This window comes from Lissotriton vulgaris, chromosome 3_1, assembly GCF_964263255.1.
Source record: "Lissotriton vulgaris chromosome 3_1, aLisVul1.2, whole genome shotgun sequence".
NCBI classification, from domain to species: domain Eukaryota; kingdom Metazoa; phylum Chordata; class Amphibia; order Caudata; family Salamandridae; genus Lissotriton; species Lissotriton vulgaris.
Genome location: NC_141689.1, coordinates 1,081,007,639 through 1,081,022,991, shown reverse-complemented (window position 1 = coordinate 1,081,022,991; position 15,353 = coordinate 1,081,007,639).

Genomic DNA, 15,353 nt, shown 5'->3' with positions numbered 1-15,353 from the left:
CAAAACAAATAAAAACGGCAAAATACGCGAGCAGACGGCAGAAACAGACAAGCACAAATTTAGGGCAAAACAAATAAAAACAGCAAAATACGCGAGCAGACGGCAGAAACAGACAAGCACAAATTACGGGCAAAACGAGGAAAAACAGCAAAATACGCGAGCAGACGGCAGAAACAGACAAGCACAAATTTAGGGCAAAACAAGGAAAAACAGCAAAATACGCGAGCAGACGGCAGAAACAGACAAGCACAAATTAGGGCAAAACAACTGGGAAACCAGAGGGGAGCGACCACGGCGTCAGCGAGGCCGGCGGCGAGGCAGAAGGCAGGCAGAGGGGAACACATGCAGCAGCTGGTGGCCGTGCGGCGCGGGGGTGTCCCACAAGTGGGTACTAGGGGTGTGTTTGTTGGCAAAGCCAGGATTTGTCTAATGAACCTATTTTCAGTGAGGGTCAGGGCATTAGATGGACTGTGCCCCCACAATTCTTCCCCATATAAAGAAGCCGACCGGGCTTGTACTCTATATATTTCTAGCGATGGGCTTATGAACTTTAAGGCACAACTCTTCTGGACTTTTAGGATTCCCCCAATTGCCTGGGTTAGCTTCAGATTGGCCTTGTTGATTTTGGGACCCCATCCCATTTTATCATTTAGGGAAAGGCCCAAATAATCAAAGATATGGACCCGCTCGAGCGGCCTGTCATCCATCATTGGGTGTGGGCAGTTAGTGGAATTGACATTGAAGACCATATATTTTTTTATTGATATTTACTACAAGGTTCCTCTTTTTACAAAACTGGCTAAATTCCTTTAACACTCACTGATCCCCATCGGTGATTTCGATAGGAGAAGGGTGTCATCCGCAAACATTAGTGCGAGAAATTTGCAGAATGATATTTTAGGGGAATTCAAATACTTGGTGGCAAGTAGATCTTCAATTAAACCGTTTAGGAAGATGGAAAAGAGTGTCAGCCCAAGCACGCATCCCTGCTTCACCCCCTTACCGACAGGGAAGGGGGCTGTTAGTTGGCCATTCTTGTCTTATCTTACTCTAGCGTATGTGCCCTCGTGGAGGCGCGTTTAAGTTGGAAACAAAGATATAGTGGAACTCCCATGTCCAGCAGGATGCTCTACAGCTGGTCACGGTCCACCATATCAAACGCTGATTTCAAATCCACGAAGGTTAGAATCAGGCCCCCACCTTCCAGAACCACATGCTTCCAATAGAAGAACTGAAGCCTAAACAGCCGATCTACAGTTGAGGTTTTAGCTCTAAAGCCTGCTTGCAACGGAGTTAGAGCATCACAGTCTTCCACCGAATCCTGTAGTCTTTCTAATAACACCCTTGCAAAGATTTTTTGGGTAGCATCAATGAGGCTAATTGGCATATAATTTCAATGGGGGACCCTTTTTTATAGATCGGAATGATCTCTGCACCAGCCCACGTGGACGGTGCTGGGAGGCCATGAAGAATTGCATTAAAAAGTAATAATAGATATGGAGCCCACACAATAGATATGGAGCCCACACATAGATATGGAGCCCACAAATAGAATGTTGCGGATTTCCTATGGAAAATAGGTCCTAACTATAACTACCTAGTGGCGACCACCAGTAGGTAATACATATATACACACACACAATTATATGTGTATATACGTAGGTTTTAAAAGTCAAAATAAGTTAATGTATTTTAATATTCATTTATATCTCCGTTATTTGCAAAGGAATGGTGTTGCAATTTCAGTGGTTTGCCTTGTGTGACTCTGCATTTACTCCAGATATAACCTGAAAAACATTTGTAACTCCTTTATGACCTGTATGGCTGAAGTAATAACATTTGTACAGTTTGTTATTAGCAACAAGCATAAACCTTTGGCGGTGGAGGTTTCTCTCTCCCTTAACACATCAATAATTCCTCCTTTTCCCCTCCTTACCTTTTGCTAAACCTCTATCCTTTTGTAATAAGAGTTCCCAATTTTCCAGCCAGGCACCCCTGTTCTTCCCACAGGTAGAACAAAACGGTAGGTGTACATATGAGGCAGATATCTACTGCTATCTGAAGACCTCTCTTATCTATATTACAAGTAGATATCTGCCCCACATGCACACCTACCGTTTTGTTCTACCTTTGGGGCAGATATCTACTTGTAATATAGACAAGAGAGGTCTTCAGATATAGGTTTTGGGGAAACATTTTGTAGTATGTTGCACTTTGTGAATAAGTCCCTGATTCATCCTGTTGTTCACATGTATAAAATTTGCTTTTTCTCCCAGTTAACACCCCTGCAGGAACTAGCCATTGTACGTTGTATGTATACTACCATCATTCAAAAGGAGGTGACAAAAAGGAACATGTTTGTGACAGCTGACACTCTGGAACGCATCCTGACAGGCTCGGTAAGCAACAGGGTCTCACTGACAGATGGTGCTCATTCACTCAGTCATGGAAAACCTCAGGACCTTCAGGGCAGGGACTGCAAAGCACTACGGGGCATATTATCAAGGGGGTTTATCTCTGCTTTTTTGGCTTTAAAAGCCAAGAAAGCGGAGATAAAATTATCTCCCTATTACCTAGCTGTCAAGAACACCAGTTAGCGACAGCTAGTAGGAGATAGCGACCATCTTGGGCCCCACTTTGCATGTCAGTGATATTTATCACTAATGACATGCAAAGTGGGCGTGCCAAGATGTTAGCAACTGAAAACAGTCGCTAACATCGCTATCTCCTATTACCAACTTTTGGAGATATTCGCGCTAAGCGCGAATATCTCCAAAAGCTAACACCTGCCCTGAGCAGTTCTTAGCCATGTTATCCAATGGTAGGTGGATAACATGGCTAAGAGCATTAGCTCGGTAATGCATGAATATCGCTGACATTTCAGCGATATTCATGCATTGCGGCGATTTTTATCGCATTTGCAATAAACCTTGGTAATACCAAGGTTTATTTGCGGTAAAAATCGCCGCAGCTCAGCGGTAAATTTTTGTCTCTAACCAAGCAATAGCGATAATTATCGCTATTGCTTGGTAATATGCCCCTGCATCTTTCCTGGCAAGGCAAAGCAGAATTACTGCTGATCAATCAGTCAGACCTTTGGTATCCCAGATAGTTCCGTCATGGTTTGCAGCCAGTATGGAAACCAGCAGAGGTGCAATTGGATGGTTAACAGGGTTATACAGATGGCTTTCTTAGAGTATCTGGAATAACTAGCACAGGAAGATTAACTTGTCGCTGCAATAGATGTGAGTTGAGAGCCCAGCAACAGTAGTACATGGGAGATACAATGAGGCATACAAAATAGCAAGATATTCGTGACATGAATAAGTCACATTTTTTACCCAATGGGAATAGGAGGGATTTTGTAGGATGTACCACAGGATGTTAGATTGGAGATCTCATGGAGCTGCAAGAAATATGGCAGCTCTTCGAAAGCCAGCACAGACTTAGTTTTACAGTGGGTGGGAATGTAATAATCAATAGGACTATATATCAGAATATTATATATAGAATATCATTTGACATCACCATCATGTCCTAAATGTGGCAAAAACTTTTATGTAAAATGTTTGTTAAACAAATTTATTTCAGACAATATACTGACAAAGATATTCTGGTACCACACCTTCTATAGAATGTGGCATTGGATGATAGATTAAATATTATAAAGGGTGATAGTGGGTAAATCCGTAGCATTCAGACAGGCAGATACACCATTTGAAAATCCAGTTTGTATGGCCATATTTTGATCTTGTGCATGGGCATGTTCAGTGAAGGCACAGCAGAATAACTATGCATTGACACCAGATACTTCTGCATCATCAGATTATGTCAGGTGGACCTATACGATATATTAGGTGCTAGTCCAGCAGTACTTGCAGTAAAAAGGTATATTTGGTTTCACATGGTGTAAAATGCAGTCATAGTATTTCTATTTCAATTAAAATGCAAAAACTTAACGTACTACTGTGTGCACACAAATTATTTTTAACAATTACCTTTTCAACTGAGTAAGTTTAAGTATGTAAGTTGTATTTGTAAAGTGCATGGTCATTCAAAACGATTACATGGATAATAAAATCAGAAAAGTAATTAACTATAAAATATGGCATTTTCCAAACAGTTTTGTCATTTACACACCGGTTTCTCATTTATTTCCATTAAGAAGCCTTTAAGGAGGAGTAAAATACAAGTTGCTGCCTTTTTTACTGCCATTGCTGATACTATTGTGGGTGCAATATTCTATTATTCCCTTTTAAGAGTTTTAGTAGAAAATCTCTCTGCAAAAAGCACTCACAAGACAACAGTTAATCATTTTGTTACCTAGTATTTGCATGTTATTTTCTGTGATCCTTCTAGGTCCTTTATTCTGGTGTAGTGGTAATTTAGAGTTGATAGGGATGAATTATTATGTTGATAATGAGGCGTGTCCTGAGGAAGGAAGTAATAGTGTGCCTCAAATGGTCTGCCTCTATAAAATGAGTGCACTGAACATCAGGTTGCAATACAAACTAGTGTAAACATGCCACTCCGATACATTTTTATGGACATCTGACATCACCAGCTAAACTCTAATCTGCTCCTACACTGCACTTACACACCACACCTTCACTACCTACATCATACATGAAACCTACATCCGAATGTTTGCTGTTCTACACACTTGCTACATAAACTACATCAGGTACGACTAGCTAGCATGTACATCCTTCACCACCACATGCAGCCTACACTGCCATCAGTACTCTTTAAAACAGGTGTCTTCAACCTTTCCTGAGCTACTATCTAATATAGGGAGTTTATACATGTACATAGATACCAAATAACTTAAATACTTCCCCTAAAGTACCTCATTCCAGATACAGGGAACATAAAGTATTAATAGAACAGGAGATGCATTGCAAAGGTTTACATTTGGGATCCTTGAGGATCAGCTGTGTCCCTTTGCCCTTGAAAGACCAAAAGAGAGTGAAATAGAGAGAGTGGGAGAAAGAGAGACAGACAATGATGTGAGAGAAAAAAGAGAGGAAGTGAGAAGAGAAAGAAAATAAAAGTAAAGAATGAAAGAATTAGGGGGAAAGGCAAGAAACAAAGAAAACAAAGTAAATAGGAAAGAGGAAGCGATATTCAGAAAGACAGCAAAATAAAGGGGAACATCATCATAACCAGAGAAAAGAGCACAATACAGGAAATGAAGATAGAAAGAAGTTAAGAAGAAATGAAAAACGAAGAATCAAACTGTGAAGGTATGAATGAAAAGAGGGTAGGAATAAAGAAGGCATGACAAAGGAAGAGGTAGAAATTGAAAGAATAAAGAGCACAACAGAGAAAGAGTGGCGAAAGAAGGTAAGAGAAAGAAAAAGACAACGAGAAAACGATAGAAAGGAAAGAAAGGAAAAAATAAGAGAACGAAAGTAGAAGAAAAAAGAATGAAGGAGATCAGGTCACTAGTGGATGAAGAAAAGAGAAAAAAAAGAAAAAAGAACAACAGGTAAATACAACAAAAGGAGAAAGACAGAAAAAGAATAACAGAGGAGGAAAAGTGAAGGCAGAGAAAACAGATTGAACAAAAGGAGGGATAGAAGGAAACAACAAGAGAAAAATACAGAGAAAGAAAGACATTGAGAAAGACAGAGATACAACAAAAGAAAAGAAGGAGAGGAGGAGAGGAGAGAAATCAAGTAAAGGTGAAAGAAATAAAAATAAAAATGGAAAAAAGAAACACAGAAAGAAAAAGAAAGAATGAAAGAACAAAGGAAAGAATCATTGAGAGAAACAGGGAGAGAAAGAAAGATGGAGAAGAAAGAATTAGTTGGAAAAAATAAATACGCCAAGAAAAAGAGAAAAAATAAAGCGATTTAAAGAGGAAAAAAAGAAAAAAGACAAAGAATGGAAAAATGGAGAAAAAAGACCAAATAGAGATGGAAATGAGAAACAAAGGGAAAATAGCAAGAATACAAATTAAGCTTAGAAGATAAAAGAGGTAGAACTGAAAAAGGTTGCACAACAAGTGTTAAAGAAAGAATTAGTGCAAACAAATAGGAAGAAAGTGAGAAAGATAGAGAACGAGAGAGAACAAGAGAAAGCAAGAAAGAGGGAATAAAATCCATTGAGAATGGAAATGGAAAGAGAGACAGGAAAGCAAGAAAAAAGAAAGACAAGGAAAGAGGGTGGAAATAAAGTAGAAAAAAAAAGAAATTATTTTTCAGAAAAGGATAGTCTGCATCATCTAGTACTGTCAGCTTTTGACTAAATCATAGAAACAGGCACAGTGTTTTTAATAGCTGTGTTATCAGGTGGGCACCTGTCTATTCACAAGCCTGTTGACAGGCAAGTATCATATGCGATCTCCAGATTCCACATGTAGGCAAGGGCTGAGAACACAAAAGAGATTCAATCTGTATGTAACAGACTTATAGATTCAAAAGCAAAGCTCTCTTGTAGATTTTGATTTGTGTTTTGTAGAATTACTTGCCTATTTTAGTGCCTGACGTGCACACAGAAATGTGTGTTCATGTCCATATGTGTTTGTTTGTGTAGTTGTGTATGTGTGTGAGAAACAGAGAAAAGAGAGAGAAAGAAAAGGAGAGAGTGATGGAACCGCATTCATTTTCACAAGACACACAATTATTGATGGACGTAATGCAGTAAAAAATCAAAACATTCACCCCCAGTCAAGGGATCTGGGTTAAATCCATCAAGCTTTTGCACACCATGCCACCCCAGTTTAGACCTGACCAGTCATTTTCACCTCATGGACTAGATCAGCAAAGTGCACAGGAAATAGGTGGTGCTAGCTCCTTTTTTTTGCACCCCGTTGGCCCTTCTGTTTTGCAGCAGATGCTGCGGGTCCTTTTGTAACAAGATTTGTACTTACACCCATTTCACCCCCTCGGTGTGTCAAGATGCATTAAACCACTTGTTAGGTTTGGCCCCATACAAATGAGGGACCGCTTTTGTCCAGGTTTTTCTGTCAAATTACTAAGCACTGACAAAGGCAAACTGGATCCCAGAAGATGTCTATGGGAAGCGGTGCAAAGCTAGCACACCTACCCAGGCACACTTTGGGAGGAGCCATGTGGAGTCTCAGGGACCCAGTCATCCCCATAAAGAAAGATGAAGTTAAGTAATGTATCCACTTCAACATGCAGTCCGATATGCTGGCAGTACAAAACAGAACAGCATGGAAGTGCCACACATCCTCAACTGTTGCACTCTCTATGGCCTCTGAGAGTTCAGAACTTCGCTAGAGAGGTCAACTTTTTAGCAAAATATACAAAGAGACAAAGCAATTGTAGACCTATTTTGTAATACACCACATTGTCATTAAGATGCAGTTTATGTATGTTATTATTATAGTACTTTTGATTTATTGGCATGATGCTCTATCATGTATTTCCCGTTTTTGCTACCTAAAAAAGTCCATCATTTTTAGAGTGTTAGTCCTAAAATAAGACAAATGTTTGTAAAAATAATGATTCAGTGTTTTAAAAGCCTGTTTACTATTTGTTCTGATAAAAAAAAGATATTGCAGTCTCTATGTCATGTATTGTGTTTGAAAAGAAGTTAAATATTTCACAAAATCACACATTAAAGTACAGCTATTTTATAGGTAGAAAACACTAAGTTAATCCAAGTCTAGAGAATAGCCAAATGCAATTAATTACTTTTGATTGTAATGCCCATTTCAAGTACAGAAAGTGGATAAGAAAATAGTTCCCAGCCAGTCCCTAGAAATACATTTGGTGCACACTCTAAATGGTATCAGTCGCTTTTGGATACATCTGCAGTGCAGAAAGACATACATTTATAAAAAATAAAACTATCTTCGATGTGAAATAGAGACGGGAATTTCTGATATTGTTAACGGGTGCACCACTATATTTATAATTCTATATATGACCCATCTTTAACCTATACACTTTCTTGCTGCTAGTGCTCAAGAAATCTTAGTCTATAGCCTTATTTTCAATCTGTTTTGGCAACTTATGGAGTGAATATATTTCTCTTATCTGCTCCGGTTCTGTCTTATTGTTGATTGAGTTGTAGGGCCTGATTCCGAGTTTGGCGGGAAGGGTTAGTTTGCCGCAAACTTGAGGGATAGCCTGTCTGCAATAATACAACTTCATTATATCCCATGGAACTAATTAGGTGGACGGGATATCCATCATGTTTGTGACTGAGTATCCCAACCACTGAACTCATAATCAGGCCCTTAATGATGGGTTTAAGCCTCTCCTGTGTCACAATAACTGCTCAATGCCTGATACGTTGTACTTAATTCTTGTTTTGAGTTTGTTTGTCTCTTCTTGATTGTCATAAATCATTCAAATTACCAATATTTCCTTTTTCTGCATATTTAGGAGAATGCTGCTGAACTTGAAAGGATGGCATTAATGTGTCAAATTGCTCTTACCAAGTGGATACCACGTTCAATATCTTCGAGGATTGTCAATCTATTTACTGTGCCTTCTATTCCAGAGGAGATTGTATTTTGGGCCATCCATCAAATGGCAATTCTATACGGTAATTTGAAATAATGCTATTTAGTTGTGGAACACTGTGATCTGTGGCAATCTACTGGAATCACTTAACAAAAAAAGAAGAGTGAGGAGGGAACATAGGCGCTCGTTCGTCTTCACTAACCTTGAATTCAACTAATAAAGAGAACAAACTCAAAGCTAAGCTTCAATTATACCATTCATCAGGGTCACCAGAAAAAGTCTCCATTGCAGAGAACCCATTTGGTTTATGGAAGAACCCTCACCCACCAAACTAGTTGGTGTCATGTTCCATCATACGGTTCCCACCCAGGGGGCCGAGTATCTCCTAAGTGTGCTTCGACACCTGATTACAGCGGATATTTTTTTATGTTGCGTTTCTTTTTGGTGAGGAGTGAATACCGTGAGAGTGAAAAATTAAGGTTAAAACTACCTCCGGGGTACCAAATTATTTATTATGTGGTCTAAGGGGTAGTGTAAAATGCAAGTTCTTTGGACGTGAGTGAGAGATTGTGATCTCACACGTCTCTTAAAGGGTGTTCAATAGTCTACATGTTTCAGCCAATGAATTTTGCAATTGATTAGCTTTCTTCAGGATCTGGGTTCAGAGTAAATATAGCCCTGAACCTACGTGAACTATGCATACACGCTAAGGTGTGCATAGGGGTTTAGGGTGCCTAACTTACCCTGAACCGCTTTGGTTCTATGGCCCAAAGGATGACAACATTGATTTAGATGGCTTGTGATTTTCCACTGTCCTTGAGAGGTAAAGGTTAATTCACAAGAGGGGCTCACCCCAAATGATCAGAAAGCCTCATCCCCGCGTCAATGTGCACCACTCATTACCGTAGGAAGGATGATGTAGTCTTTCAAACCTCCCGGGAACACTGCTTCACCGAGATCCCGGAAGAGATGAATGAGTAGGTAAGTATGCAGGCGGCTGACCTTGATGCAGTGAGTAACTAAAGCAGAATACCACTCACTTGAGATGCCACATGACAGGTACAACCTGTGTTAAAACCATTTTTCACTGTTTTTTTTTTACCCTTACTACCATGAACAGAGTGTGACATTAGGCACTGCATCCCACCGGGAATTATGTTGTGAAAAAGTTTAGTGCATTAGGTAGGTTGTACTTAAAAACCATTTGCTGACACTTGGATTTTATTCTGACAGTCTGTTATAATATCCTTATGCACCTTCCTTGACTCACCCTGCCTTATTAATTGACGTGCTGGGGCATTTTGATGTTTTACTTTTAAATGGTAATAAATGGCAATAACAGGCTAATTTATAATCCGATGGCACACGAGGTATGTTCGGATTTTCTCAAAAATCTGAATTACCATCTGATAGCCCCTATTTACTAGGCTATAGGCCTAGTAGAGCCCTCCTGCATTCAGTGCTGCATGCCAGACGATGCAACCACTACACTCACAGGCACACCGATCAGTCGAGGATAAGAAACTGCCCGGGACACATGCATGGATGACAGGTCCCTACCATGGGGGACCTTTTAATTGTTTGTAATTATGGTGTGTCTCCTTTTCTCTTACAGAAATGATCAAATCTGATGGTGAACCGTAACCGTAAGTTATGTACCTTACACACCTATGCACACCTTAGCGTGTATGCTGAGTTCATGTAGGCTCAGGGGTATTTTTACTCTGAACCACAGGTCCTGAAGAAAGACAATTAATTGGAAACGCATTGGCTGATCATGTAGACCATTTCACACCCTTTAAGAGACGTGCCAGATCACACTCTCTCACTCACATCCAAATAACTTGCTTTGAACCCTGCCCCAGGGACCACATAATAAGGAATTTGGTACCCCAGAGGTAGTTTTAACCTTAATTTTTCACTCTCACTGTATTCATTCCTCACCAAAAAGAAACACAACAAAAAAACTCTGCTGTAATGAGGCGTCAAAGCACACCTAGGAGGCACTCGCCCCCTGGGTGGGAACCGTATGATGAAGCATGCCGCCAACTAGTTTGGTGAGTGAGGTTTCTTCGATAAACCAAATGGGTTACCTTCAAGGCAGACTTTTTTTGATGACCCTGATGACTGGGTTGATTGATGTAATGTAATGTAATGTAATGGGGCTTTATAGAGCGCACTTCTACCCTGATGCCTCGTAGCGCTTAGGACGGGTGGGTGAAAGCAACTGTCAGAATGTGCATGTTACTGGAAAAGAAGGGTCTTCAGCCATTTGTGGAACTTGAGTAGATCTGGTTCACTACGTAGGGTGAGGGGCAAAGAGTTCCGGCGGGAGACGGCATTCCAAGAAAACGATTGCCCCCACCTCGCTTGTTTGATTTTGCGAGTTACTACCAGGCAGGTACCCCCAGATCGTAGGGTTCTTGGCGTATGGTAGGGGGGGACTAGGGAGCATACTAATGCTGGACCAGTGCGCCACATGGCTTTGTGAGCTATACACATCGCCTTGAATCGGATCCGAGCCTGTATTGGCAGCCAGTGGACTGTTTTCAAGGCGGCTGACCCTGAATGTCTACGAGAAAGTCTGAGCAATAGGCGAGCTGCAGAATTCTGAGTGACCTGCAGTTTTTTGATGGTACTCTCCGGGGCGCCTAAATACAAGGAGTTCCCATAATCAAGGCGGGACAAGATGATAGCCTGCACCATGATCCTGGAAGGGGAGGAGCGGCAAGATTTTCCTCAGCATCCTCATCAGACTGAAGCAGGTTGCCGAAAGCTTGGTGGCTTGATGGTTGAACCCTAAGGTGTTATCAAGCCATACTCCAAGGCTTTTAATCTGATCTTTGGGTTCTGGTATGGGGCCCATACAGGTCGGCCAGTCAATAATTGATCCGGGAGAAGGGGACTTCCCCAGGTACATCAGTTCCGTTTTTCCCCATTTAATTTCAGATGGGAAAGTGCCATCCAGTTAGCTACTGCTTCTAAGCAGCTGCCCAGAGTGCTCGACGAGCCCTTGGGATGGTTTAAGCCAACCACCAGTTGGGTGTTGTCCGCATAGGTGACAATTTCAATGCCGAACGGGCGCATAATCTATGCTAGGGGTTCCATATAGACATTAAATAGGGTAGGACTTAAAGAGGAACCATGCGGGACCCCACAGTTGAAGGGCCATGGCTTGGAATGAGTGGCACCCTCTGAGACCTGAAACACCTGGTCTTCCAGGAAGGATTGCAGACAGGAGAGAGCTAGCCCTGTTACTCTGAGGCGCCTAATACGAGCTAGCAGGATGTTGTGATCCACTGTGTCAAAGGCGGCACTCAGGTCTAGCAAGATAATTGCCGTGGTGCCGCCTTGATCCATGTCTCTCCGGGCTGACTCTGTCACTGCCAGAAGGGCAACTTCCGTTCCGAGCTTCGGACGAAAACCTGCTTGGGAATCATGGAGTACATTGTGAGACTCCAGATGGTTGACCAGAGAGAGAGCGATGTGCTTCTCTAACAGTTTGCCCAGCCAAGGCAGGAGGGAGATCGGGCGGTAGTTAGCCATAATTGCAGGATCAAGGTTGGATTTTTTCAATAGGGCTCTAACTTGTGCGCGTTTCCATGCCAGCGGCACTGTTCCTGTGGCAATGGAGGCATTTAGTGTACTCAGAATCGCTGGTCTAATTATATCTGCGACTGGTAGCAGAACGGGGAGGGGCTGGGTCAGTGGGAGAGCCAGATGACACTTTTAGCATTAAGGTATGCAATGACTCCGCGTCAAGTAAAGGGAATTCCATAAGAGGGCAGTGAGTGGTTGAAGTGATGTTCTCGGCTTGCGGAGGATTAGATTCACTCTTAGAGGGGCGAAGGAGAGAGAGATAAGCTCAATTTTTTGATGGAAATACTCCGCCTGTTTATCGCAGCTGTTTTGGGCCTCTTTGGGGTCAGGGAGACTTTGAGGGATCTTAACGAGTGTTTTCGCGATCTGGAAGATTTCCCTTGGGGAATTGGCTGAAGTCCTTACCTTCTGCTCATAAAAGGAGGATTGCGCCATTTTTATTTCCACCTTATACTTCCTGATCGCTTCTCTATAGTTGATTTGACTTTCTACCCCTGAAGCCTGTCTCCATTCCCTCTCTAGTTTCCTGCACTTTTGTTTCAGCTCTAGTAGTTTAGGGGTGAACCATGGCGCTTCTTTAGCCTTAGTTTTTTGTGTAGAATTTTTAGTGGGGCTACCGAATCCAGCGAGGTCTGGATCCAAATGTTCAAGTTCCTGTTAAATATCTCTGATTGAAACCTAGCTTTAACCTTGTTCTCTTTGTTTGTTGAATCTACTGGAATCTACATTACTTTTAGGTCTGGCTGCAAATAGTGTTATCTTACTATGGCTCATGCCATCACCACACTCAAATACACAGAGAGTGGGCTTTGAAACATGTTCCAACAGATGTTGGCTTGTTCATTTACGTCCCTTAACACATTGCTTGTGAAAGGTTTTTTTTCACATTTTGAATAAACCCATGACAGTATTATGGACTTATACATTTTATAGTGGTGATTGAAAATCACTCAATCACTAGCATTGCATATACAATACAAATTGAAAGCAGAAAAAAGCCATACACGGTAATTTTAATTTCTCTCCTACAAATATTTCAAGCATTGAGAATAGAGGCCCATGCATTTTTCATTTTAATCTGCATATTTAAAACACTTCATTTGTGAGGAATGTGACAACTGAAATGAAGGAAATAAAACATCACTACTATGCTTTTCTACCCAGTGTCATAATGGGTATACACATAAACTCTGAAATGATTCCTTTTAAGACAGTGCTCATGAAAGAAACAAGCATCTCCGTGCTTATGCCATCAGGAAGCTTCAAAATATGCAACTCCAGCAAAAGGCCTTTGAAGTGTATGGTTGTATCTTAACCTAAATACAGGTCCACTGACTGCCACTTTTGAAGGACAAAATGTATTGCTGCTATTTTGATTATTATGTTAAAATGATGAAAATTGTTTTAGATTTGTTGACGTTTGTAGTCATTTCACATTGCAGATACACATTTCAGCATCACATACCAGCATAAGATGTTACTTACAGGTGTTTACTTCATTATGTCGCTTGCTAAAAAACACTTAACAAGTAAAACAGCTCTACACCAACCAGCTACTTAACTATTAAGCCTTTATTTGTACAAGGAAATGCAGCAACTCCGTTGTGAAAAGATGCATTGCGGGAACATTGTTTTGGCTTGGCTTAGGCAACAGAGGCTCCCTTGGCTAGACTCCCTTCTAGCTTTCTCCAGAACTATTAGTATAAACTTTGCTGTACATGCAGAAAAGTGTCGACTACACCAAGATGCAAAAATTGTAGTAAAGTCTTACTTGTGTGAGTCATGTTAAGGAAGAGTTGCAGTCATTTTGTCAGAAAAGAAAGGTCCTCATTTCTATGTATCAAAGCTGGTGAAATCCGGTTCCCATATACCTGGGAGGTTTGAAGTTTTATGTTCTGCTGAGTAGAAAATTTAGAAAGCAATACATCAAGTTATTTTACAATATGTATCACAAAAAAACAAGCTTTACAGCGCACTCTTCATTTCAAGTTTGTATTCATCTTTCTTTTGATTAATTATGTTTTTTCTATTTTCTCTTTTAGAACCAGAAATGGAACCATGCTTAGGGCTGATTCTCAGAACGTTCTGTCCTATAATGAAGACTGCTTCTACAGTCAACCAGAAATTTTGGTTTAGCCTTGGTGTGTACTTGCAATGGTGTAACGGTGGGGCTCTGTTTGATGCTTGGGGAGTGTGGGGAGAGTACGCCTTTATTAAGTTCTCTTTTGTAATATTACCTGAGAACAGCCTTCATGCAAACAGATGCAATTTCTGTTTGGTGCAGCGAATACCAGTCCATATTCATCCCTTTTTTTTGAACTCTCATTTGTTACCCAAATCAGAATTCAACTGCAACATTGGTCTGCATAAAGTGTAACTCCCCTACTTTCTAATACATCTGCCAATTGAACTGGCATGCTGAGCTGCTGTGTCAAGTTTGCTATGTCATGACTGGAACACATCTCTTGTCTGAAGAGTACACCTCTGAGAGACACCCTATTAATTTCTGTACCAAAAATCTAAGGGTCTGATTTAGAGTTTTGGGGGACATGTTGTTCCATCACAAACGTGACGTCTGTTCCATCATCTGATTTATTATAAGTTCTTTATAATATATTGTATGTGTAATAAGACGGAAGGGGCTATCCCGTCATGCTTTTGATGGGATACCCATCTGTAGAGGATCTAGCCTTATGGCTAGAGCAGATGATCTCGAAGCTGGGGAACAGGGTCCAAGTCTCAGCAACGACGCTGAACATCCTGTGATTCTGGGCAAATCACTTAGTCTCCCCGTGCCTAACAAAATAAATATGTCCTTGTGTAATGAAACTGGTGCTCATGTACAGCGCTCTGATACCTGATATCTTCGGGTCTAGTTTCCGCTTTATAACACTAAAAAAAACAGGCCTTATGTTGTGAAATCACATCCATGGAAAGAGGAGCATTAAAACCTGTAGAAAGTGTACATAAATTTAAAGAGGTAATTGTTCATTTCAATGGCACGGACATCTAGTTTCAATCTACAGCTCGAACAATTGCAAACTCGGCACCATATTAAGTAAAGGTTTTAACCATTTTTCCCACTTGAAAAATAAAAAATGCAGGAAGCAAGATCTGCACCCAACTAAACATGTGCAATAATAGGACACTTTTTGCTATGTTTAAAATAGGAAATTGAGTGAATTAGTGTTTTTTCAGATGTGTGATATTAAATCAGTCCAGTTTCTTCCTGTCTGAGCAGTAAAATAGTGCATAACCATTATACCACATTTTTACTCTGGTGATATCCGAACCAGCACTTCTTTGTTA